Source organism: Lonchura striata, chromosome 9, assembly GCF_050655825.1.
Source record: "Lonchura striata isolate lonStrDom1 chromosome 9, ASM5065582v1, whole genome shotgun sequence".
NCBI lineage: Eukaryota > Metazoa > Chordata > Aves > Passeriformes > Estrildidae > Lonchura > Lonchura striata.
The window spans coordinates 8,394,874-8,420,704 of NC_140711.1; the positions used below are offsets into that span (position 1 = coordinate 8,394,874).

At 54.3% G+C, this 25,831-nt stretch overlaps 1 long non-coding RNA gene and 9 other non-coding genes across 10 annotated transcripts; 6 read left to right on the forward strand and 4 right to left on the reverse strand.

Annotated features, from left to right (window-relative positions):
* The first annotated feature begins 4,643 nt into the window (after positions 1-4,643).
* Positions 4,644-4,725, forward strand: TRNAS-AGA (transfer RNA serine (anticodon AGA)). The gene has a single exon. It is a non-coding gene; the product is annotated as a tRNA-Ser (tRNA).
* A 791-nt stretch (positions 4,726-5,516) lies between these two features.
* Positions 5,517-5,588, forward strand: TRNAM-CAU (transfer RNA methionine (anticodon CAU)). The gene has a single exon. It is a non-coding gene; the product is annotated as a tRNA-Met (tRNA).
* Positions 5,589-6,700: 1,112 nt separating this feature from the next.
* On the forward strand, positions 6,701-6,772 carry TRNAQ-CUG (transfer RNA glutamine (anticodon CUG)). The gene has a single exon. It is a non-coding gene; the product is annotated as a tRNA-Gln (tRNA).
* A 475-nt stretch (positions 6,773-7,247) lies between these two features.
* On the reverse strand, positions 7,248-10,667 carry LOC146766619 (uncharacterized). Its single transcript, XR_014957300.1, has 2 exons — positions 8,246-10,667; positions 7,248-7,719 (listed from the first exon to the last, which is right to left on the reverse strand). It is a non-coding gene; the product is annotated as an uncharacterized LOC146766619 (long non-coding RNA).
* A 2,234-nt stretch (positions 10,668-12,901) lies between these two features.
* On the reverse strand, positions 12,902-12,973 carry TRNAQ-CUG (transfer RNA glutamine (anticodon CUG)). The gene has a single exon. It is a non-coding gene; the product is annotated as a tRNA-Gln (tRNA).
* Positions 12,974-14,085: 1,112 nt separating this feature from the next.
* On the reverse strand, positions 14,086-14,157 carry TRNAM-CAU (transfer RNA methionine (anticodon CAU)). Its single transcript has one exon. It is a non-coding gene; the product is annotated as a tRNA-Met (tRNA).
* Positions 14,158-14,948: 791 nt separating this feature from the next.
* On the reverse strand, positions 14,949-15,030 carry TRNAS-AGA (transfer RNA serine (anticodon AGA)). Its single transcript has one exon. It is a non-coding gene; the product is annotated as a tRNA-Ser (tRNA).
* An 8,365-nt stretch (positions 15,031-23,395) lies between these two features.
* On the forward strand, positions 23,396-23,477 carry TRNAS-AGA (transfer RNA serine (anticodon AGA)). The gene has a single exon. It is a non-coding gene; the product is annotated as a tRNA-Ser (tRNA).
* A 791-nt stretch (positions 23,478-24,268) lies between these two features.
* On the forward strand, positions 24,269-24,340 carry TRNAM-CAU (transfer RNA methionine (anticodon CAU)). Its single transcript has one exon. It is a non-coding gene; the product is annotated as a tRNA-Met (tRNA).
* Positions 24,341-25,452: 1,112 nt separating this feature from the next.
* On the forward strand, positions 25,453-25,524 carry TRNAQ-CUG (transfer RNA glutamine (anticodon CUG)). Its single transcript has one exon. It is a non-coding gene; the product is annotated as a tRNA-Gln (tRNA).
* Positions 25,525-25,831: the final 307 nt, after the last annotated feature.

Here is a 25,831-nt window from a genome sequence, read left to right on the forward strand (position 1 = left end):
CCCCATAGGAGTTCCTTGTCACTGGCCAGAGAGTGCAATGCAGGGCAAGTGGCATTCCCTGCACATACCCAGCCCTGTGCGCTCCAGGCTGCCACGGCATGTGCTCACCAGTGCAGACAGCCCCAGTGTCATGTCCTGCTGATCATCCCCCTTTAGGACTTGGGAGGCTCCTCTGCAGGAGCCTTCCCATCTCCTGGTGGCCTCCCAGGGGTGCAGGGCATCTTGGATTTCTGCCCAGCAGACAAGGACCTGTGTCACAGTGGCAGTGTTCAGAGGACAATGGGACAAGGCCCACAGCTTCTGGATGTAGCTGGGAAGTTTATTCTTCTCTGAGTGGGAGCAGAGGACTTCCAGAGTTCTCTGCTCACCTCCATTTCCTGGGCCCTTGAGCAGCCACCAAAAGGCAATGCCTTTTGTAAAACTGCAGCAGCAGCAGCACAGGATTACATGGACATGCAAGGTGGATTGGGACCAGTCCTAAAAGGTCTGGAAATGCCCTTGACAAAGGCAAAACCTTTCATAGGAAAGAGGCTATGTGCTTTGGTATCCCTGGAATGCCTGAGTCCAGGGCACCATGTGCACTCATTTCCACATCAGCATGATTCAGGTTTGCCTGGAGCTCATGGATTTTCCCAACTCTTCCACATCACAATGATTCCCACAAGCTCTGGGAGACTGATCCAATATCCCTTTGAACTGTGAAATGAATTGAATGGGCAAAGTGATGCCTGCCCCAGGAAAAGGAGCCATGAGCTTTGGGCTCCAGGCCCTCAGCCTCTTCCCCAAAGCTGCCATCCACATCCCAGCCTCAGGGCTGGACACACTGAGCAAAGTGGGTCAGTTTGTGTTTGAGAAAATGGGTCAATTTGTCTTTCAGGGAGAGATGTAGGCATGCCTTTGATCACTTTCCTACGTGTTGATTTCCTTGTTTTCTGGAGGATCCCAACTTCCCAAGCTGAGGCCAGAGGTTGTCAAGTGCCAAGATCAGGGCAATCCCAAACCTGGACACAGGCTAGGCTTGAGTGGACAGAGAGCAGCCCTGTGGAGGGGGTCTTGAACATGGACCTGCACTGCCTGCTGGCAGCCCAGTGCAAAAATCCAGTCGTATTCTGGGCTGCATCCAGACCTGTGTGGCCCGCAGGTCGATGGAGGGGATTGTGCTGCTCTGCTCGGCTCTCATGACACCGTACCTGGGGTACTGCCTCCAGCTCTAGAAGTCACAGCCTAAGAAACACACGGACCTGCTGCAGTGGGTCCAGAGGAGCCACAAAGAGCACCAGGCAGCTGGAGCCACAGGCTGAGAGGGTTGGGGTTGTGTAGCCAAGAGAGGAGAAGGCTCCCAGGAGATATTCAGTTAAGAAAGGGAAGGATGCCTGGTTGGGATGTGTAGTGATGGGCCAAGTGCTACCAGTTTAAAACTGAAAACTTGTATTTAGTTCTGATGTTATATTAGATACACACACACACACATATATATTTGTATATATACTTAGATTAGATATTGGGAAGGAATCTTTGCCTGTGAGAGGAGTGGGACACTGTAAGAGGTTTTCCAGACAAGTTGTGCAACCTGTTTAATGGGGGTAAGAGCTAGATGATTTTAAGATCCATTCTATTCCCAAGTGATTCTGAGGGTCATTACAAGATTTTGGGTTGTAAGAAGAAAGAGAACATTTGAGATGAAAGAGGCAGGGACCTCATCAGCAGGGAGGCCTTGCAAGTTGCCCCTCCCAGGAGTTTGGGTGTTTCACAAACAAGGAATGTTTGTGGCCCCACAGGGCTCTGGACCCAGCATAAAAGGCTGCGCTGCTCCTGGCTCTGCATCCTGGTCTCTGGCCTCCCTTTCCTCGAGGAACAAGGTAAGCCTGAGTCCTCTCCATCCCTCCCTGTGGGCTGAGCTGCTGTCATGGAGGCTGCCCAGCTTGATCCTTGGGCTGCCTCAGCTTGGCCCTGAGACAGAGCTGTTGGAGGCCGTCAGCCTTTCCATGCTGGTGGCTGGGGACAGCTGGGAAGAGGGGGCTTTGTTCCAGCAGAAGGGGCTCAATGGGGCTCAGCCTCAGGGGGATGTGCCCAGCAGCATTTGCACCTGCCATGGTGTAACAAAATGTCCCAGGGCATCCCGGGACGTCTCAAACACAGCCATGTCTGTTCTGGAGAAGGGCAGGGACCAGTTTTGCACAGGGGCCTTAAAGCCACTGTGCTGGCTGCTATTGCTGAAGTGGGGCGGCCTTCCCGTGCTGTGCCACTCGGAGGGCACCAGGAGGGTGGTGGGAGCTGTAGGCACAGGGTGTGTTTAGAAGAGCCACCGTGTCCCTGGAGAGAGCTGAGGGACAGAGAGACAGACTGATCCTGAGCCGGTTGGTGCTCCCTGCTCTGTGTTGCAGCTTTGCCTTCGGCACCGAGAGATGTCTTGCTGCAGACCCTGTCCCCCACGGCCCTGCGGCCCCTGTGGCCCAACCCCCCTTGCAAGCAGCTGCACTGAGCCCTGCCTCGCCCGCTGCGCTGACTCCACGGTGTACATCGAGCCTTCTCCAGTGGTGGTGACCCTGCCGGGCCCCATCCTCACCTCTTTCCCTCAGAGCACAGCCGTGGGATCCTCTCTGTCAGCTGCTGTGGGCAGCTCCCTCAGCACCGCGGGGGTTCCCATCTCTTCTGGGGGCTCCCTTGGCCTGGGGGGCTCAGGCCTGTGTCTGCCTTTCCCCCGCTGCGGTCAGATCTGCTGAGCCTGGCGCATCATCCCCCTTGGCCTCGGCAAATGGGCCCATCTCTTTCCCTCCCTGGCCCCCCACACGTGTTCCTTGGCCTCTGTTCTGCTCCTTCTCATTAAAGCCTTTGTGCAGCACCGCTGGAAACTTGTGGTCGTTTGTTCTCCACCTCCCTCACCTACCACCTGCCCTGCCTGTGTGAGCACTGGCTGCTGTCCTGAGCTTACCAGCAGCTGCTCTAAGAACTTACAGAAATTACAACAGAGCACCAGAGCCTCAGTCACTGAGCTTGAGTCTGTAACCTGGAGATCAGAGCCCTGCAGGTTTTGGTGCCAATTTCTTCCCCGTGAGAGTTGAACCCAATATTTTGAGTAACATATCATTCCTGTCAAAGCTTCTGCACAAACATATAGCAAAATCAAGATTGTCTTGGTGATGTGGGGATGCTTTGAGAAGAGGATTGTGGGCTGGAAAGGAGAAAAGCATTTATTGTCATGCCTGGACATAGGCACTCTGGCTTCAACAGGGTTTGATAGCAAAGTTCATTCTGTTACTCACTAAATGCATGAAGCATAAATAAAATACTGAATTGAAATATATGGTTAATATTTTAAAGGGAAAATGGTGCATTTAGACATGTAGGATAAGCAAACAATATGGATATAAAAATAAAAAGGGGGGAAAGGTTTTGGCAGCACTTGATGCTCAGTCACAGCAAGGACTTAATCTCAAATTCACGGTGACAACAGCCATACCATTTTCTGTTCTCTCTCTCACACACATAGACACACTCACACTCTGTATTTAGGTGTGTAAATACACCTATCAAAAATGCCCCTTGAAAATGGCTGGTCTAGGAAAATAGCTTCTTTTCCTGAATGCCACAACATTCCCATTGTCACACTTTCCAAGAAAGTGCCAGCACAAACTGGCCGGGATGAAACCTTGTTACGACTAAAGCCTCTTACAGCCCTATAGAGAGTGGTCCAAAATGAGACCATTTGAGCTCTCCTGGCTCGCAGCAGGCAGTGACCAGCGGTGTCCCTCGGAGTGGGACGGCTCTCCCAGCCAGTGAACTCTCAGGGCTGCTTTACTTGAAGGCTGGCCCAACAAGGAGGAATCCCGGGCTGATAGCCTCACTCCCTGATGCCTGACCATTCGCCCGTCGGGAGATGCAAAGGCATCCAAAGGGAGTGTTTCACTAACCACTGAGGGGACTTTTTCACAGGTACGTTGCTTGTACTGACTCTTCACGTCTGTGTGCATGCACATGTGCATATATTTGCTGTAGCAAATCTGGGAGAAATACTGCTTTCTTAGATATTTGAGTACCCTCGAGATCTGAGGAAGGTTCAGTTATAGTTACAGACTTACCTGAATGCTGCCAAGTTTTGTTATTTTGTTAAGTTGCTAAGTAAAACTTTGAAGTCGTAAGTTAGGTTAAATGCTATTAAGTGTTTTTCTTTCTGTCAAATTTTAAGGGAAAGATATTAATTAGGTATTAGGTACGAGTTAATTTAAAGTTAAGTTGGCAGGCCGTCAAGCTTTTAGGCTGTGTTACTTTTTATCCTTGCCCTCACTGTGTTTTGTCACACGCACACACATACTCATACACATAGAAACCCAGGCACACACACAGACACTCCCCTAGATAGTTCTCGGTTCATTTCTGTTTTGATTGCTTGGGTTTGGTTTGGTCATTGCTTGTTTTATCTTGTTGTGCCTTAAGTGCCCTGTCAGTAGTAGAGTGAATCTTGCCAAGGAACTTTGCCGTGCTTTCCTTTAATATGAATTGTGGCTTTTACTGCTACCCGTGTCAGTGATTTTTTTAAGCAATGTCAAAGTGTCGTTTGTAACGGGAGCCTTGTCCCGAAGTGCCTGGGTGTCAGTGTCGTGGCAGAGGGTCTGTGAGGAGCAGGGCCAGGAGAGCTGGAGCAGGTAGTTGTGGCCGAGTGGTGAAGGCGATGGACTAGAAATCCATTGGGGTTTCCCCGCGCAGGTTCGAATCCTGCCAACTACGGGGCACGCGCCCCTTTTGGGCTGCGGGCAGCTGCTCACGCTGCACAGGTACCGCCCCACAGGTGGGTGCCATGGACAGCAGCTGGAGCTTCCAGAGGGCTCCTGCACTTGCAGCAGCCACAGTGAAGAAGGAAAGGACAAATGCAGGCCTGCACAGCTCCTGGAGCTGAGCACTCCGTCACCTCGCAGTAGCACCAAGTGTTAAAGGCAAGGATCCTCAGCTTGACAACCTGCCGGGCACCAAGTGGCCAGAAGTCAGAGCTTTTACATCAGAGTAGCCAGGAGCAGGCTTGAGCTGAGGCACCAGAATGTGCAGAGCTAAAAGAGGAGCATTCTTTCTGTTGGCAGTTGCAGGCAAAGGCAATCCGCGTCCCTCGTTGGCCAGCAGAGGTGTGAAGGGGCAGGCAGGTGCAGTCCGTCAGCGTGCTGGGAGCGGCGCTGTATGTGAGGGCAGGGCTGCAGGTGTCAGGATGTGGGGGTGGATTTGAGGTGGCTTGGTCCCTCGCAAGGCCCAAGGCTGCAGCGTGCCTGCGGGGGTGCGATGAGCAGGTGCAGGGGGAGCGTGGGTGTCAAAGGGCAGGGGGCTGTGCAGGGCTGTGAGCAGGGCTGTGAGGGAAGGGCAAGGCCAGGCCCTGGAGGTGTGGAGCAGACGGCGAAGGGAGATGAATTTGTCAGGGGGTCTATAGTGCGGGGTGGGGGAGGCCGAGCAGAGGGGAAGGGAAGCAGTGAGGGCCAGCAGTGCCCGGCAGCATCAGGCTGCAGGGAGGGCAATGGCAGGCAGGCCTGAGGAGGAGCAGAGTGGCGCAGCGGGAGCGTGCTGGGCCCATAACCCAGAGGTCGATGGATCGAAACCATCCTCTGCTAAGGCACTTTTTCACCGACACTGCCTCGCCCAACAGCTTTTACCCGGCTTGGCTGTAGCTCTTTGGGCAACGCTGGCCATAGCCTTCCTCTTCCCTCGACACCTGCTACCTGCTTTTAGTAAAAATGATAAAACTAGAATAACACCACCTGACCTCTCCTGATCCCGAAGGGCACACATCCTTCTCTCTGCATTTTCTCCTGCCACAGAACGGTCGAGCTGCTGCTCCTGCTTCCCTCAGCCGGGCTCCTGCCCAGGACTCCGGGCACCTCCCAGCCCAGCAGGCACACACTGGTTTTGAGCCAAGTCAGCCTTGGCAAAAGCCAACTGCAGGAGCTGCCCTGGATCCTGCAGAGACTCCCAGTGAGTGGTGAGCCACTGCAGCAGGGTGGGCAGAGAACGCCTGGACATCAGGCTGGGGTTGCAATGGGGCTCAGGCAGTGCCGTCGCCTTCTCCTTGCTTTGCCTCCAGCCCTGCTTTGAGCAGGCATTTGGGCTTGTGTCCCCCTGGGATTGCTGTGCACTCGAGTTCCTTGCGAGAGGGAAGAGTTCCCAGAGAGGTCTCTGTCCTCCTTGCTCTGCACCCTAGGCAGTGAGTGAAGGTCTTCTTCGCAATGAGTGACTGAAGCTCAGTTGTTGCTCAGCCCTTGGTGTGGCACCTGCCCTTTCTGCTTGCCTCTCCAGCCCCTTTCCTGGGTTCCCCACTTGGGTCTTTCTTCACCTTTTAAAGAGATGGAGCACTGTTTCCCTCTCATTAATCCTTAAGGGGATGGACTGACCTGGGTTGGAGAAGAGAAGGCAAGGCAGCTTCTGCTGTGTGAAGGTGACTTCCCAAGGTAACTTTGGCTGAGTCAGAAAGGGCTTGTTGCAATTTGGCAAAGACAAGATGGTGCCCGATTTCAAGCCTGGTGCTTGTAAGAGAGGCCACGTCAGGCTTGCAGAAGGAGCTGTGCTGCTGCCCTGAAGGATGGTGTGATTAGAGAGTGCCTGGCAGCCCTGCAGGAAGGCTGCACTTGGAGAGAGATGTCCAAGGCGGTGGAGAGAGAGGCAGCCTCAGGTGGGAGCAGAAGGCTGAGTGAGGCTCAGCACAGGAGCAGAGGTGTGTGGTGCAGGAGGTCCTATGGTGTAATGGTGAGCACTCTGGACTCTGAATCCAGTGATCTGAGTTCAAATCTCAGTGGGACCTTGGCCTTTTGGTTCCCTCAGGCTTTGCCTCAGCCTGCTTACACACTCACAGCTCTCCTCTCCTGCTGAGGTGCAAGACCACCCACTCCGAATGGGTCCGGCACAGGACGCTGCTCTGGGACCACTGCTGCTATGTCAGATGCATCCAAAAATGGAGATTGGGCTACATGCTCTGGGCAGGTGTTTCCAGGTTGGATCATTCCCACAGCATCACCAAGTTACTGCGTGTGGCATTACCTGTATGCCCACCCCTGTCCACTGCTCCTTTCTTGCTCCTTTCATCTGTGGCTTCTTTTCCTCTTTTCCTGCCAATTTCTTTCTATTCCTCTGCAGTCCATTCAAGGAGCTCTACCAACATTGGACAGTGCCCCGTCATTGGGGTTCCATTTGTAACCATGGGAGAGGGAAGAATCTTCCTTGCTGACCAGGTGGCAGGTGAGGGAGGTGGAGAACAAATGACCACAAGTCTCCAGCGGTGCTGCACAAAGGCTTTAATGAGAAGGAGCAAAAGCAGCGTGACAGAACAGAGGCCAAGGAACACGTGTGGGGGGCCAGGGAGGGAAAGAGATGGGCCCATTTGCCGAGGCCAAGGGGGATGATGCGCCGGGCTCAGCAGATCTGACCGCAGCGGGGGAAAGGCAGACACAGGCCTGAGCCCCCCAGGCCAAGGGAGCCCCCAGAAGAGATGGGAACCCCCGCGGTGCTGAGGGAGCTGCCCACAGCAGCTGACAGAGAGGATCCCACGGCTGTGCTCTGAGGGAAAGAGGTGAGGATGGGGCCCGGCAGGGTCACCACCACTGGAGAAGGCTCGATGTACACCGTGGAGTCAGCGCAGCGGGCGAGGCAGGGCTCAGTGCAGCTGCTTGCAAGGGGGGTTGGGCCACAGGGGCCGCAGGGCCGTGGGGGACAGGGTCTGCAGCAAGACATCTCTCGGTGCCGAAGGCAAAGCTGCAACACAGAGCAGGGAGCACCAACCGGCTCAGGATCAGTCTGTCTCTCTGTCCCTCAGCTCTCTCCAGGGACACGGTGGCTCTTCTAAACACACCCTGTGCCTACAGCTCCCACCACCCTCCTGGTGCCCTCCGAGTGGCACAGCACGGGAAGGCCGCCCCACTTCAGCAATAGCAGCCAGCACAGTGGCTTTAAGGCCCCTGTGCAAAGACTGGTCCCGGCCCTTCTCCAGAACAGACATGGCTGTGTTTGAGACGTCCCGGGATGCCCTGGGACATTTTGTTACACCACGGCAGGTGCAAATGCTGCTGGGCACATCCCCCTGAGCCTGAGCCCCATTGATCCCCTTCTGCTGGAACAAAGCCCCCTCTTCCCAGCTGTCCCCAGCCACCAGCATGGAAAGGCTGACGGCCTCCAACAGCTCTGTCTCAGGGCCAAGCTGAGGCAGCCCAAGGATCAAGCCGGGCAGCCTCCATGACAGCAGCTCAGCCCACAGGGAGGGATGGAGAGGACTCAGGCTTACCTCGTTCCTTGAGGAAAGGGAGGCCAGAGACCAGGATGCAGAGCCGGGAGCAGCGCAGCCTTTTATGCTGGGTCCAGAGCCCTGTGGGGCCACAAACATTCCTTGTTTGTGAAACACCCAAACTCCTGGGAGGGGCAACTTGCAAGGCCTCCCTGTTGATGAGGTCCCTACCTCAGACATCTCTGGCGTTTTTCAGCAGTTTTACACCAATCAACGTAGAAATGATTAATGTGTGTTCCAGATTCCTAGGCCAAGTTTTTTTGGAGGTCCCACGCCAGTGTATATGGTTAGTTGAAATGAATTTTTGTAGTGTCTGTTACATTCTGTCACTTGTTCTCCTTGATGGTTAATTTGCCTCCAGTTCTAGTTAAATTCAACCATTAAGTGACACCTCAGGTCAGCTCTGAGGAGCTTTCAGTGCAGGCACTCAGGCTCATCCTGAGAGTCATTTCTCCCACAGGACATCACAGACGTACAGGACACTGTGGGTCAGTTGAGGCACAGAGTCAACACTGCACAACCCCATAGTGGGGAAGAGACCCAACTCTGCAGGGAGGTGGCCAAGCTCAGAGGCAAGGAAAGTCCATGTTCAGCTGAATGGATGTCCCCTGCAGGCCTGAGTGACAGTCATGGGGAACTTGCAGACAGTCCACAGGCCATGCCATGGCCTGTTTTGTGATCAAAGAGATGCTGTGTCCATCCCTGCAAGAGCCCCACAGCCACACTGACCTGTTTAGCTCAGTGTGCTCATCCCAGAGGCCAGAGACTTGGCTGGTGGATTTTGGGGAAAGGCTGAGGGCAGGGAGCTCAAAAATGTTTTTTTTCTGGGTCTTTCTGGGATTTTCTTTCATGCGACTTCTGATTGCTGCCTCGTGCCCTTTGCCAGTGCACCTCTCAGGAGAGTTTGGCTTCATTCTCTCCAGAGCCCTCAGGAGGTGGTGGAGGCAGCAGCTCCATGCTCCCCTCCATGCCTTGCCCATCTCCAGCAGGTTGCACAAGCGCAGTGCCCTCGGCCTCCCCCATGCATCAGGTGCTTCAGCCCTTATGTTCTGCCTGCTCCTATGGCAGTGCCTCTCTCTGTAAGAGACCCCCATGTACACCTCCCCTATCCCTGGGGACACCAAATGGGAACACCAGCCCAGATGTGGCCTGTGCAGTGCCAAGGAAAGGGTATCAGCCATGGAGTGATCAGATGCCAGGCTTATGAGGTGAGATCTGGGCATGGATAATAAGGAACTCTCTGGATTAGGGGGACAGCTCTCCAGAGGACTCAGAGTGAAAACTCTCTTGGGGCAGATGTTCTCTCTGCTTTCCTGCCTTTCTGCCCCATAGGAGTTCCTTGTCACTGGCCAGAGAGTGCAATGCAGGGCAAGTGGCATTCCCTGCACATACCCAGCCCTGTGCTCTCCAGGCTGCCACGGCATGTGCTCACCAGTGCAGACAGCCCCAGTGTCATGTCCTGCTGATCATTCCCCTTTAGGACTTGGGAGGCTCCTCTGCAGGAGCCCTTTCCATCTCCTGGTGGCCTCCCAGGGGTGCAGGGCATCTTGGATTTCTGCCCAGGAGACAAAGACCTGTGTGACAGTGGCAGTGTTCAGAGGACAATGGGACAAGGCCCACAGCTTCTGGATGTAGCTGGGAAGTTTATTCTTCTCTGAGTGGGAGCAGAGGACTTGCAGAGGTCTCTCCCCACCTCCATTTCCTGGGCCCTTGAGCAGCCACCAAAAGGCAATGCCTTTTGTAAAATTGCAGCAGCAGCAGCACAGGATTACATCGACATGCAAGGTGGATTGGGACCAGTCCTAAAAGGTCTGGAAATGCCCTTTAAAAAAGCAAAACCTTTCATAGAAAAGAGGCTATGTGCTTTGGTATCCCTGGAATGCCTGAGTCCAGGGCACCATGTGCACTCATTTCCACATTAGCATGATTCAGGTTTGCCTGGAGCTCATGGATTTTCCCAACTCTTCCACATCACAATGATTCCCACAAGCTCTGGGAGACTGATCCAATATCCCTTTGAACTGTGAAATTAATTGAATGGGCAAAGTGATGCCTGCCCCAGGAAAAGAAGCCATGAGCCTCTTCCCCAAAGCTGCCATCCACATCCCAGCCTCAGGGCTGGACACACTGAGCAAAGTGGGTCAGTTTGTGTTTGAGAAAATGGGTCAATTTGTCTTTCAGGGAGAGATGGAGGCATGCCTTTGATCACCTTCCTACGTGTTGATTTCCTTGTTTTCTGAAGGATCCCAACTTCCCAAGCAGAGGCCAGAGGTTGTCAAGTGCCAAGATCAGGGCAATCCCAAACCTGGACACAGGCTAGGCCTTGAATGGACAGAGAGCAGCCCTGTGGAGGGGAACTTGCAGGGTCTGGTGGTTGATATACTGAACATGGACCTGCACTGCCTGCTGGCAGCCCAGTGCAATAATCCAGTCATATTCTGGGCTGCATCCAGACCTGTGTGGCCCGCAGGTCGATGGAGGGGATTGTGCTGCTCTGCTCGGCTCTCATGACACCGTACCTGGGGTACTGCCTCCAGCTCTAGAAGTCACAGCCATAGAAACACACAGACCTGCTGCAGTGGGTCCAGAGGAGCCACAAAGAGCACCAGGCAACTGGAGCCACTGCCCTGTGAGGACAGGCTGAGAGGGTTGGGGTTGTGCAGCCAAGAGAGGAGAAGGCTCCCAGGAGACATTCAGTTAAGAAAGGGAATACTTGGTTGGAATGTGTAGTGATGGGCTAAGTGCAACCAATTTGAGACTGAAAACACGTATTTTGATTTGGTTTCAGATATATACATTTGATATATATACTTAGATCAAATATTGGGAAGGAATCTTCGTCTTGATTGTGGACACTGTAAGAGGTTTTCAAGAGAAGTTGTGCAACCCGTTATATGGGGGTAAGAGCTAGATGATTTTAAGGTCCATTCTATCCCCAAGTGATCCCAAGAGTCATCACAGCATTTTGGGTTGTAAGAAGAAAGAGAACATTTGAGATTAAAGAGGCAGGGACCTGATCAGCAAGGAGGCCTTGCAAGTTGCCCCTCCCAGGAGTTTGGGTGTTTCACAAACAAGGAATGTTTGTGGTCCCACAGGGCTCTGGACCCAGCATAAAAGGCTGCGCTGCTCCCGGCTCTGCATCCTGGTCTCTGGCCTCCCTTTCCTCAAGGAACGAGGTAAGCCTGAGTCCTCTCCATCCCTCCCTGTGGGCTGAGCTGCTGTCATGGAGGTTGCCCGGCTTGATCCTTGGGCTGCCTCAGCTTGGCCCTGAGACAGAGCTGTTGGAGGCTGTCAGCCTTTCCATGCTGGTGGCTGGGGACAGCTGGGAAGAGGGGGCTTTGTTCCAGCAGAAGGGGATCAATGGGGCTCAGCCTCAGGGGGATGTGCCCAGCAGCATTTGCACCTGCCGTGGTGTAACAAAATGTCCCGGGGCATCCCGGGACGTCTCAAACAGAGCCATGTCTGTTCTGGAGAAGGGCCGGGACCAGTCTTTGCACAGGGGCCTTAAAGCCACTGTGCTGGCTGCTATTGCTGAAGTGGGGCGGCCTTCCCGTGCTGTGCCACTCGGAGGGCACCAGGAGGGTGGTGGGAGCTGTAGGCACAGGGTGTGTTTAGAAGAGCCACCGTGTCCCTGGAGAGAGCTGAGGGACAGAGAGACAGACTGATCCTGAGCCGGTTGGTGCTCCCTGCTCTGTGTTGCAGCTTTGCCTTCGGCACCGAGAGATGTCTTGCTGCAGACCCTGTCCCCCACAGCCCTGCGGCCCCTGTGGCCCAACCCCCCTTGCAAGCAGCTGCACTGAGCCCTGCCTCGCCCGCTGCGCTGACTCCACGGTGTACATCGAGCCTTCTCCAGTGGTGGTGACCCTGCCGGGCCCCATCCTCACCTCTTTCCCTCAGAGCACAGCCGTGGGATCCTCTCTGTCAGCTGCTGTGGGCAGCTCCCTCAGCACCGCGGGGGTTCCCATCTCTTCTGGGGGCTCCCTTGGCCTGGGGGGCTCAGGCCTGTGTCTGCCTTTCCCCCGCTGCGGTCAGATCTGCTGAGCCCGGCGCATCATCCCCCTTGGCCTCGGCAAATGGGCCCATCTCTTTCCCTCCCTGGCCCCCCACACGTGTTCCTTGGCCTCTGTTCTGTGACACTGCTTTTGCTCCTTCTCATTAAAGCCTTTGTGCAGCACCGCTGGAGACTTGTGGTCGTTTGTTCTCCTCCTCCCTCACCTACCACCTGCTCAGCAAGGAAGGTTCTTCCCTCTCCCATGGTTACAAATGGAACCCCAATGACGGGGCACTGTCCAATGTTGGTAGAGCTCCTTGAACGGACTGCAGAGGAATAGAAAGAAATTGGCAGGAAAAGAGGAAAAGAAGCCACAGATGAAAGGAGCAAGAAAGGAGCAGTGGACAGGGGCAGGCATACAGGTAATGCCACACGCAGTATCTTGGTGATGCTGTGGGAATGATCCAACCTGGAAACACCTGCCCAGAGTGTGTAGACCAATCTCCATTTTTGGATGCATCTGACACAGTAGCAGTGGTCCCAGAGCAGCGTCCTGTGTCCTGTGCCGGACCCATTCGGAGTGGGTGGTCTTGCACCTCAGCAGGAGAGGAGAGCTGTGAGTGTGTAAGCAGGCTGAGGCAAAGCCTGAGGGAACCAAAAGGCCAAGGTCCCACTGAGATTTGAACTCAGATCACTGGATTCAGAGTCCAGAGTGCTCACCATTACACCATAGGACCTCCTGCACCACACACCTCTGCTCCTGTGCTGAGCCTCACTCAGCCTTCTGCTCCCACCTGAGGCTGCCTCTCTCTCCACCGCCTTGGACATCTCTCTCCAAGTGCAGCCTTCCTGCAGGGCTGCCAGGCACTCTCTAATCACACCATCCTTCAGGGCAGCAGCACAGCTCCTTCTGCAAGCCTGACGTGGCCTCTCTTACAAGCACCAGGCTTGAAATCAGGCACCATCTTGTCTTTGCCAAATTGCAACAAGCCCTTTCTGACTCAGCCAAAGTTACCTTGGGAAGTCACCTTCACACAGCAGAAGCTGCCTTGCCTTCTCTTCTCCAACCCAGGTCAGTCCATCCCCTTAAGGATTAATGAGAGGGAAACAGTGCTCCATCTCTTTAAAAGGTGAAAAAAGACCCAAGTGGGGAACCCAGGAAAGGGGCTGGAGAGGCAAGCAGAAAGGGCAGGTGCCACACCAAGAGCTGAGCAACAACTGAGCTTCAGTCACTCATTGCGAAGAAGACCTTCACTCACTGCCTAGGGTGCAGAGCAAGGAGGACAGAGACCTCTCTGGGAACTCTTCCCTCTCGCAAGGAACTCGAGTGCACAGCAATCCCAGGGGGACACAAGCCCAAATGCCTGCTCAAAGCAGGGCTGGAGGCAAAGCAAGGAGAAGGCAACGGCACTGCCTGAGCCCCATGGCAACCCCAGCCTGATGTCCAGGTGTTCTCTGCCCACCCTGCTGCAGTGGCTCACCACTCACTGGGAGTCTCTGCAGGATCCAGGGCAGCTCCTGCAGTTGGCTTTTGCCAAGGCTGACTTGGCTCAAAACCAGTGTGTGCCTGCTGGGCTGGGAGGTGCCCGGAGTCCTGGGCAGGAGCCCGGCTGAGGGAAGCAGGAGCAGCAGCTCGACCGTTCTGTGGCAGGAGAAAATGCAGAGAGAAGGATGTGTGCCCTTCGGGACCAGGAGAGGTCAGGTGGTGTTATTCTAGTTTTATCATTTTTACTAAAAGCAGGTAGCAGGTGTCGAGGGAAGAGGAAGGCTATGGCCAGCGTTGCCCAAAGAGCTACAGCCAAGCCGGGTAAAAGCTGTTGGGCGAGGCAGTGTCGGTGAAAAAGTGCCTTAGCAGAGGATGGTTTCGATCCATCGACCTCTGGGTTATGGGCCCAGCACGCTCCCGCTGCGCCACTCTGCTCCTCCTCAGGCCTGCCTGCCATTGCCCTCCCTGCAGCCTGATGCTGCCGGGCACTGCTGGCCCTCACTGCTTCCCTTCCCCTCTGCTCGGCCTCCCCCACCCCGCACTATAGACCCCCTGACAAATTCATCTCCCTTCGCCGTCTGCTCCACACCTCCAGGGCCTGGCCTTGCCCTTCCCTCACAGCCCTGCTCACAGCCCTGCACAGCCCCCTGCCCTTTGACACCCACGCTCCCCCTGCACCTGCTCATCGCACCCCCGCAGGCACGCTGCAGCCTTGGGCCTTGCGAGGGACCAGGCCACCTCAAATCCACCCCCACATCCTGACACCTGCAGCCCTGCCCTCACATACAGCGCCGCTCCCAGCACGCTGACGGACTGCACCTGCCTGCCCCTTCACACCTCTGCTGGCCAACGAGGGACGCGGATTGCCTTTGCCTGCAACTGCCAACAGAAAGAATGCTCCTCTTTTAGCTCTGCACATTCTGGTGCCTCAGCTCAAGCCTGCTCCTGGCTACTCTGATGTAAAAGCTCTGACTTCTGGCCACTTGGTGCCCGGCAGGTTGGCAAGCTGAGGATCCTTGCCTTTAACACTTGGTGCTACTGCGAGGTGATGGAGTGCTCAGCTCCAGGAGCTGTGCAGGCCTGCATTTGTCCTTTCCTTCTTCACTGTGGCTGCTGCAAGTGCAGGAGCCCTCTGGAAGCTCCAGCTGCTGTCCATGGCACCCACCTGTGGGGCGGTACCTGTGCAGCGTGAGCAGCTGCCCGCAGCCCAAAAGGGGCGCGTGCCCCGTAGTTGGCAGGATTCGAACCTGCGCGGGGAAACCCCAATGGATTTCTAGTCCATCGCCTTCACCACTCGGCCACAACTACCTGCTCCAGCTCTCCTGGCCCTGCTCCTCACAGACCCTCTGCCACGACACTGACACCCAGGCACTTCGGGACAAGGCTCCCGTTACAAACGACACTTTGACATTGCCTAAAAAATCACTGACACGGGTAGCAGTAAAAGCCACATTTCATATTAAAGGAAAGCACGGCAAAGTTCCTTGGCAAGATTCACTCTACTACTGACAGGGCACTTAAGGCACAACAAGATAAAACAAGCAATGACCAAACCAAACCCAAGCAATCAAAACAGAAATGAACCGAGAACTATCTAGGGGAGTGTCTGTGTGTGTGCCTGTGTTTCTATGTGTATGTGTATGCGTGTGCGTGTGACAAAACACAGTGAGGGCAAGGATACAAGGTACCACAGCCTAAAAGCTTGACGGCCTGCCAACTTAACTTTAAATTAACTCGTACCTAATACCTAATTAATATCTTTCCCTTAAAATTTGACAGAAAGAAAAACACTTAATAGCATTTAACCTAACTTACGTCTTCAAAGTTTTACTTAGCAACTTAGCAAAATAACAACCCTTGGCAGCATTCTGGTAAGTCTGTAACTATAACTGAACCTTCCTCAGATCTCGAGGGTACTTAAACATCTAAGAAAGCAGTATTTCTCCCAGATTTGCTACAGCAAATATATGCACATGTGCATGCACACAGACGTGAAGAGTCAGTACAAGCAACGTACCTGTGAAAAAGTCCCCTCAGTGGTTAGTGAAACACTCACTTTGGATGCCTTTGCATCTCCCGACGGGCGAATGGTCAGGCATCAGGGAGTGAGGCTATCAGCCTGGGATTCCTCCTTGTTGGGCCAGCCTCCAAGTAAAGCAGCCCTGAGAGTTCACTGGCTGGGAGAGCCGTCCCACTCCGAGGGACACCGCTGGTCACTGCCTGCTGCGAGCCAGGAGAGCTCAAATGGTCTCATTTTGGACCACTCTCTATAGGGTTGTAAGAGGCTTTAGTCGTAACAAGGTTTCATCCCGGCCAGTTTGTGCTGGCCCTTTCTTGGAAAGTGTGACAATGGGAATGTTGTGGCATTCAGGAAAAGAAACTATTTTCCTAGACCAGCCATTTTCAAGGGGCATTTTTGATAGGTGTATTTACACACCTAAATACAGAGTGTGAGTGTGTCTATGTGTGAGAGAGAGAGAACAGATATTGGTATGGCTGTTGTCACCGTGAATTTGAAATTATGTCCTTGCTGTGACTGTGGATCACGTGCTACCAAGCACTTTTGCACCCTTTGAATTTTGGATCCATATTGTTTGCTTATCATACACTTCTGAATGCACCATGTTCCCTTTAAAACATTAACCATTTATTTCAATTCAATATTCTATTTATGCTTCATCCATTTAGTGAGTAAGAGTGTAAACTTTCCCTTCAAACACTGCTGAAGTCACAGTCCCTATGTCCAGGCATGAAAAGAAGAGCTTTTCTCCTTTCCAGCCCACAAACCCGTACTCGCACCATTGACACATCCCCTCACCAGCAATAGAATCTTGATTTTGCTATGATTTGGTGGAGAATCTTTGACAGAAATGAAATGTTACTCAAAATATTGGTTTTAATGCTCTCAAGGAACAAATTGGTGCCAAACCCTACAGGTCTCTCATCTCCAGGTTACAGAGTCAAGCTCAGTGACTGAGGCTCTGGTGCTCTGGTGTAATTTCTGTAAGTTCTTAGAGCAGCTGCTGGTAAGCTCAGGACAGCAGCCAGTGCTCACACAGGCAGAGCAGGTGGCAGGTGAGGGAGGAGGAGAACAAACTACCACAAGTCTCCAGCGGTGCTGCACAAAGGCTTTAATGAGAAGGAGCAAAAGCAGCGTCACAGAACAGAGGCCGAGGAACACGTGTGGGGGGCCAGGGAGGGAAAGAGATGGGCCCATTTGCCGAGGCCAAGGGGGATGATGCGCCGGGCTCAGCAGATCTGACCGCAGCGGGGGAAAGGCAGACACAGGCCTGAGCCCCCCAGGCCAAGGGAGCCCCCAGAAGAGATGGGAACCCCCGCGGTGCTGAGGGAGCTGCCCACAGCAGCTGACAGAGAGGATCCCACGGCTGTGCTCTGAGGGAAAGAGGTGAGGATGGGGCCCGGCAGGGTCACCACCACTGGAGAAGGCTCGATGTACACCGTGGAGTCAGCGCAGCGGGCGAGGCAGGGCTCAGTGCAGCTGCTTGCAAGGGGGGTTGGGCCACAGGGGCCGCAGGGCCGTGGGGGACAGGGTCTGCAGCAAGACATCTCTCGGTGCCGAAGGCAAAGCTGCAACACAGAGCAGGGAGCACCAACCGGCTCAGGATCAGTCTGTCTCTCTGTCCCTCAGCTCTCTCCAGGGACACGGTGGCTCTTCTAAACACACCCTGTGCCTACAGCTCCCACCACCCTCCTGGTGCCCTCCGAGTGGCACAGCACGGGAAGGCCGCCCCACTTCAGCAATAGCAGCCAGCACAGTGGCTTTAAGGCCCCTGTGCAAAGACTGGTCCCGGCCCTTCTCCAGAACAGACATGGCTGTGTTTGAGACGTCCCGGGATGCCCTGGGACATTTTGTTACACCACGGCAGGTGCAAATGCTGCTGGGCACATCCCCCTGAGGCTGAGCCCCATTGATCCCCTTCTGCTGGAACAAAGCCCCCTCTTCCCAGCTGTCCCCAGCCACCAGCATGGAAAGGCTGACGGCCTCCAACAGCTCTGTCTCAGGGCCAAGCTGAGGCAGCCCAAGGATCAAGCTGGGCAGCCTCCATGACAGCAGCTCAGCCCACAGGGAGGGATGGAGAGGACTCAGGCTTACCTCGTTCCTCGAGGAAAGGGAGGCCAGAGACCAGGATGCAGAGCCGGGAGCAGCACAGCCTTTTATGCTGGGTCCAGAGCCCTGTGGGGCCACAAACATTCCTTGTTTGTGAAACACCCAAACTCCTGGGAGGGGCAACTTGCAAGGCCTCCCTGCTGATGAGGTCCCTGCCTCTTTCATCTCAAATGTTCTCTTTATTCTTACAACCCAAAATCTTGTAATGACCCTCAGAATCACTTGGGAATAGAATGGACCTTAAAATCATCTAGCTCTTACCCCCATTAAACAGGTTGCACAACTTCTCTGGAAAACCTGTTGCAGTGTCCCACTCCTCTCACAGGCAAAGATTCCTTCCCAATATCTAATCTAAATATATATACAAATATATATGTGTGTGTGTGTGTGTGTGTGTATCTAATATAACATCAGAACTAAATACAAGTTTTCAGTTTTAAACTGGTAGCACTTGGCCCATCACTACACATCCCAACCAGGCATCCTTCCCTTTCTTAACTGAATGTCTCCTGGGAGCCTTCTCCTCTCTTGGCTACACAACCCCAACCCTCTCAGCCTGTCCTCACAGGGCAGTGGCTCCAGCTGCCTGGTGCTCTTTGTGGCTCCTCTGGACCCACTGCAGCAGGTCCGTGTGTTTCTTAGGCTGTGACTTCTAGAGCTGGAGGCAGTACCCCAGGTACAGTGTCATGAGAGCCGAGCAGAGCAGCACAATCCCCTCCATCGACCTGCGGGCCACACAGGTCTGGATGCAGCCCAGAATATGACTGGATTTTTGCACTGGGCTGCCAGCAGGCAGTGCAGTTCCATGTTCAGTATATCAACCACCAGACCCTGCAAGTCCCCCTCCACAGGGCTGCTCTCTGTCCACTCAAGGCCTAGCCTGTGCCCAGGTTTGGGATTGCCCTGATCTTGGCACTTGACAACCTCTGGCCTCAGCTTGGGAAGTTGGGATCCTCCAGAAAACAAGGAAATCAACACGTAGGAAGGTGATCAAAGGCATGCCTACATCTCTCCCTGAAAGACAAATTGACCCATTTTCTCAAACACAAACTGACCCACTTTGCTCAGTGTGTCCAGCCCTGAGGCTGGGATGTGGATGGCAGCTTTGGGGAAGAGGCTCATGGCTCCTTTTCCTGGGGCAGGCATCACTTTGCCCATTCAATTCATTTCACAGTTCAAAGGGATATTGGATCAGTCTCCCAGAGCTTGTGGGAATCATTGTGATGTGGAAGAGTTGGGAAAATCCATGAGCTCCAGGCAAACCTGAATCATGCTAATGTGGAAATGAGTGCACATGGTGCCCTGGACTCAGGCATTCCAGGGATACCAAAGCACATAGCCTCTTTCCTATGAAAGGTTTTGCCTTTGTCAAGGGCATTTCCAGACCTTTTAGGACTGGTCCCAATCCACCTTGCATGTCGATGTAATCCTGTGCTGCTGCTGCTGCAGTTTTACAAAAGGCATTGCCTTTTGGTGGCTGCTCAAGGGCCCAGGAAATGGAGGTGGGCAGAGACCTCTGCAAGTCCTTTGCTCCCACTCAGAGAAGAATAAACTTCCCAGCTACCTCCAGAAGCTGTGGGCCTTGTCCCATTGTCCTCTGAACACTGCCACTGTCACACAGGTCTTTGTCTCCTGGGCAGAAATCCAAGATGCCCTGCACCCCTGGGAGGCCACCAGGAGATGGAAAGGGCTCCTGCAGAGGAGCCTCCCAAGTCCTAAAGGGGAATGATCAGCAGGACATGACACTGGGGCTGTCTGCACTGGTGAGCACATGCCGTGGCAGCCTGGAGAGCACAGGGCTGGGTATGTGCAGGGAATGCCACTTGCCCTGCATTGCACTCTCTGGCCAGTGACAAGGAACTCCTATGGGGCAGAAAGGCAGGAAAGCAGAGAGAACATCTGCCCCAAGAGAGTTTTCACTCTGAGTCCTCTGGGGAGCTGTCCCCCTAATCCAGAGAGTTCCTTATTGTCCATGCCCAGATTTCACCTCATAAGCCTGGCATCTGATCACTCCATGGCTGATACCCTTTCCTTGGCACTGCACAGGCCACATCTGGGTTGGTGTTCCCATTTGGTGTCCCCAGGGATAGGGGAGGTGTACATGGGGGTCTCTTACAGAGAGAGGCACTGCCATAGGAGCAGGCAGAACATAAGGGCTGAAGCACCTGATGCATGGGGGAGGCCGAGGGCACTGCGCTTGTGCAACCTGCTGGGGATGGGCAAGGCATGGAGGGGAGCATGGAGCTGCTGCCTCCACCACCTCCTGAGGGCTCTGGAGAGAATGAAGCCAAACTCTCCTGAGAGGTGCACTGGCAAAGGGCACGAGGCAGCAATCAGAAGTCGCATGAAAGAAAATTCCAGAAAGACCCAGAAAAAAAACATTTTTGAGCTCCCTGCCCTCAGCCTTTCCCCAAAATCCACCAGCCAAGTCTCTGGCCTCTGGGATGAGCACATTGAGCAAAACAGGTCAGTGTGGCTGTGGGGCTCTTGCAGGGATGGACACAGCATCTCTTTGATCACAAAACAGGCCATGGCTTGGCCTGTGGACTGTCTGCAAGTTCCCCATGACTGTCACTCAGGCCTGCAGGGGACATCCATTCAGCTGAACATGGACTTTCCTTGCCTCTGAGCTTGGCCACCTCCCTGCAGAGTTGGGTCTCTTCCCCACTATGGGGTTGTGCAGTGTTGACTCTGTGCCTCAACTGACCCACAGTCTCCTGTACATCTGTGATGTCCTGTGGGAGAAATGACTCTCAGGATGAGCCTGAGTGCCTGCACTGAAAGCTCCTGAGAGCTGACCTGAGGTGTCACTTAATGGTTGAATTTAACTAGAACTGGAGGCAAATTAACCATCAAGGAGAACAAGTGACAGAATGTAACAGACACTACAAAAATTCATTTCAACTAACCATATACACTGGGGTGGGACCTCCAAAAAAACTTGGCCTAGGAATCTGGAACACACATTAATCATTTCTACGTTGATTGGTGTAAAACTGATGAAAAACGCCAGAGATGTCTGAGGTAGGGACCTCATCAACAGGGAGACCTTGCAAGTTGCCCCTCCCAGGAGTTTGGGTGTTTCACAAACAAGGAATGTTTGTGGCCCCACAGGGCTCTGGACCCAGCATAAAAGGCTGCACTGCTCCCGGCTCTGCATCCTGGTCTCTGGTCTCCCTTTCCTCAAGGAACGAGGTAAGCCCGAGTCCTCTCCATCCCTCCCTGTGGGCTGAGCTGCTGTCATGGAGGTTGCCCGGCTTGATCCTTGGGCTGCCTCAGCTTGGCCCTGAGACAGAGCTGTTGGAGGCCGTCAGCCTTTCCATGCTGGTGGCTGGGGACAGCTGGGAAGAGGGGGCTTTGTTCCAGCAGAAGGAGATCAATGGGGCTCAGCCTCAGGGGGATGTGCCCAGCAGCATTTGCACCTGCCATGGTGTAACAAAATGTCCCAGCGCATCCCGGGGCGTCTCAAACACAGCCATGTCTGTTCTGGAGAAGGGCCGGGACCAGTCTTTGCACAGGGGCCTTAAAGCCACTGTGCTGGCTGCTATTGCTGAAGTGGGGCGGCCTTCCCGTGCTGTGCCACTCGGAGGGCACCAGGAGGGTGGTGGGAGCTGTAGGCACAGGGTGTGTTTAGAAGAGCCACCGTGTCCCTGGAGAGAGCTGAGGGACAGAGAGACAGACTGATCCTGAGCCGGTTGGTGCTCCCTGCTCTGTGTTGCAGCTTTGCCTTCGGCACCGAGAGATGTCTTGCTGCAGACCCTGTCCCCCACGGCCCTGCGGCCCCTGTGGCCCAACCCCCCTTGCAAGCAGCTGCACTGAGCCCTGCCTCGCCCGCTGCGCTGACTCCACGGTGTACATCGAGCCTTCTCCAGTGGTGGTGACCCTGCCGGGCCCCATCCTCACCTCTTTCCCTCAGAGCACAGCCGTGGGATCCTCTCTGTCAGCTGCTGTGGGCAGCTCCCTCAGCACCGCGGGGGTTCCCATCTCTTCTGGGGGCTCCCTTGGCCTGGGGGGCTCAGGCCTGTGTCTGCCTTTCCCCCGCTGCGGTCAGATCTGCTGAGCCCGGCGCATCATCCCCCTTGGCCTCGGCAAATGGGCCCATCTCTTTCCCTCCCTGGCCCCCCACACGTGTTCCTTGGCCTCTGTTCTGTCACGCTGCTTTTGCTCCTTCTCATTAAAGCCTTTGTGCAGCACCGCTGGAGACTTGTGGTCGTTTGTTCTCCTCCTCCCTCACCTACCACCTGCTCAGCAAGGAAGGTTCTTCCCTCTCTCATGGTTACAAATGGAACCCCAATGACGGGGCACTGTCCAATGTTGGTCACAGCAAGGACTTAATCTCAAATTCACGGTGACAACAGCCATACCATTTTCTGTTCTCTCTCTCACACACAGACACACTCACACTCTGTATTTAGGTGTGAAAATACACCTATTCAAAATGCCCCTTGAAAATGGCTGGTCTAGGGAAAAAGTTTTTTTTCCTGAATGCCACAACATTCCCATTGTCACACTTTCCAAGAAAGTGCCAGCACAAACTGGCCGGGATGAAACCTTGTTATGACTAAAGCCTCTTACAACCCTATAGAGAGTGGTCCAAAATGAGACCATTTGAGCTCTCCTGGCTCGCAGCAGGCAGTGACCAGCGGTGTCCCTCGGAGTGGGACGGCTCTCCCAGCCAGTGAACTCTCAGGGCTGCTTTACTTGGAGGCTGGCCCAACAAGGAGGAATCCCGGGCTGATAGCCTCACTCCCTGATGCCTGACCATTCGCCCGTCGGGAGATGCAAAGGCATCCAAAGTGAGTGTTTCACTAACCACTGAGGGGAATTTTTCACAGGTACGTTGCTTGTACTGACTCTTCACGTCTGTGTGCATGCACATGTGCATATATTTGCTGTAGCAAATCTGGGAGAAATACTGCTTTCTTAGATATTTGAGTACCCTCGAGATCTGAGGAAGGTTCAGTTATAGTTACAGACTTACCTGAATGCTGCCAAGGGTTGTTATTTTGCTAAGTTGCTAAGTAAAACTTTGAAGTCGTCAGTTAGGTTAAACGCTATTAAGTGTTTTTCTTTCTGTCAAATTTTAAGGGAAAGATATTAATTAGGTATTAGGGACGAGTTAATTTAATGTTAAGTTGGCAGGCTGTCAAGCTTTTAGGCTGTGGTACTTTGCATCCTTGCCCTCACTGTGTTTTGTCACACGCACACACATACTCATACACATAGAAACCCAGGCACACACACAGACACTCCCCTAGATAGTTCTCGGTTCATTTCTGTTTTGATTGCTTGGGTTTGGTTTGGTCATTGCTTGTTTTATCTTGTTGTGCCTTAAGTGCCCTGTCAGTAGTAGAGTGAATCTTGCCAAGGAACTTTGCCGTGCTTTCCTTTAATATGAAATGTGGCTTTTACTGCTACCCGTGTCAGTGATTTTTTAGGCAATGTCAAAGTGTCGTTTGTAACGGGAGCCTTGTCCCGAAGTGCCTGGGTGTCAGTGTCGTGGCAGAGGGTCTGTGAGGAGCAGGGCCAGGAGAGCTGGAGCAGGTAGTTGTGGCCGAGTGGTGAAGGCGATGGACTAGAAATCCATTGGGGTTTCCCCGCGCAGGTTCGAATCCTGCCAACTACGGGGCACGTGCCCCTTTTGGGCTGCGGGCAGCTGCTCACGCTGCACAGGTACCGCCCCACAGGTGGGTGCCATGGACAGCAGCTGGAGCTTCCAGAGGGCTCCTGCACTTGCAGCAGCCACAGTGAAGAAGGAAAGGACAAATGCAGGCCTGCACAGCTCCTGGAGCTGAGCACTCCATCACCTCGCAGTAGCACCAAGTGTTAAAGGCAAGGATCCTCAGCTTGCCAACCTGCCGGGCACCAAGTGGCCAGAAGTCAGAGCTTTTACATCAGAGTAGCCAGGAGCAGGCTTGAGCTGAGGCACCAGAATGTGCAGAGCTAAAAGAGGAGCATTCTTTCTGTTGGCAGTTGCAGGCAAAGGCAATCCGCGTCCCTCGTTGGCCAGCAGAGGTGTGAAGGGGCAGGCAGGTGCAGTCCGTCAGCGTGCTGGGAGCGGCGCTGTATGTGAGGGCAGGGCTGCAGGTGTCAGGATGTGGGGGTGGATTTGAGGTGGCCTGGTCCCTCGCAAGGCCCAAGGCTGCAGCGTGCCTGCGGGGGTGCGATGAGCAGGTGCAGGGGGAGCGTGGGTGTCAAAGGGCAGGGGGCTGTGCAGGGCTGTGAGCAGGGCTGTGAGGGAAGGGCAAGGCCAGGCCCTGGAGGTGTGGAGCAGACGGCGAAGGGAGATGAATTTGTCAGGGGGTCTATAGTGCGGGGTGGGGGAGGCCGAGCAGAGGGGAAGGGAAGCAGTGAGGGCCAGCAGTGCCCGGCAGCATCAGGCTGCAGGGAGGGCAATGGCAGGCAGGCCTGAGGAGGAGCAGAGTGGCGCAGCGGGAGCGTGCTGGGCCCATAACCCAGAGGTCGATGGATCAAAACCATCCTCTGCTAAGGCACTTTTTCACCGACACTGCCTCGCCCAACAGCTTTTACCCGGCTTGGCTGTAGCTCTTTGGGCAACGCTGGCCATAGCCTTCCTCTTCCCTCGACACCTGCTACCTGCTTTTAGTAAAAATGATAAAACTAGAATAACACCACCTGACCTCTCCTGGTCCCGAAGGGCACACATCCTTCTCTCTGCATTTTCTCCTGCCACTGAACGGTCGAGCTGCTGCTCCTGCTTCCCTCAGCCGGGCTCCTGCCCAGGACTCCGGGCACCTCCCAGCCCAGCAGGCACACACTGGTTTTGAGCCAAGTCAGCCTTGGCAAAAGCCAACTGCAGGAGCTGCCCTGGATCCTGCAGAGACTCCCAGTGAGTGGTGAGCCACTGCAGCAGGGTGGGCAGAGAACACCTGGACATCAGGCTGGGGTTGCCATGGGGCTCAGGCACTGCCGTTGCCTTCTCCTTGCTTTGCCTCCAGCCCTGCTTTGAGCGGGCATTTAGGCTTGAGTCCCCCTGGGATTGCTGTGCACTCGAGTTCCTTGCGAGAGGGAAGAGTTCCCAGAGAGGTCTCTGTCCTCCTTGCTCTGCACCCTAGGCAGTGAGTGAAGGTCTTCTTCGCAATGAGTGACTGAAGCTCAGTTGTTGCTCAGCCCTTGGTGTGGCACCTGCCCTTTCTGCTTGCCTCTCCAGCCCCTTTCCTGGGTTCCCCACTTGGGTCTTTCTTCACCTTTTAAAGAGATGGAGCACTGTTTCCCTCTCATTAATCCTTAAGGGGATGGACTGACCTGGGTTGGAGAAGAGAAGGCAAGGCAGCTTCTGCTGTGTGAAGGTGACTTCCCAAGGTAACTTTGGCTGAGTCAGAAAGGGCTTGTTGCAATTTGGCAAAGACAAGATGGTGCCCGATTTCAAGCCTGGTGCTTGTAAGAGAGGCCACGTCAGGCTTGCAGAAGGAGCTGTGCTGCTGCCCTGAAGGATGGTGTGATTAGAGAGTGCCTGGCAGCCCTGCAGGAAGGCTGCACTTGGAGAGAGATGTCCAAGGCGGTGGAGAGAGAGGCAGCCTCAGGTGGGAGCAGAAGGCTGAGTGAGGCTCAGCACAGGAGCAGAGGTGTGTGGTGCAGGAGGTCCTATGGTGTAATGGTGAGCACTCTGGACTCTGAATCCAGTGATCTGAGTTCAAATCTCAGTGGGACCTTGGCCTTTTGGTTCCCTCAGGCTTTGCCTCAGCCTGCTTACACACTCACAGCTCTCCTCTCCTGCTGAGGTGCAAGACCACCCACTCCGAATGGGTCCGGCACAGGACGCTGCTCTGGGACCACTGCTGCTATGTCAGATGCATCCAAAAATGGAGATTGGGCTACATGCTCTGGGCAGGTGTTTCCAGGTTGGATCATTCCCACAGCATCACCAAGTTACTGCGTGTGGCATTACCTGTATGCCCGCCCCTGTCCACTGCTCCTTTCTTGCTCCTTTCATCTGTGGCTTCTTTTCCTCTTTTCCTG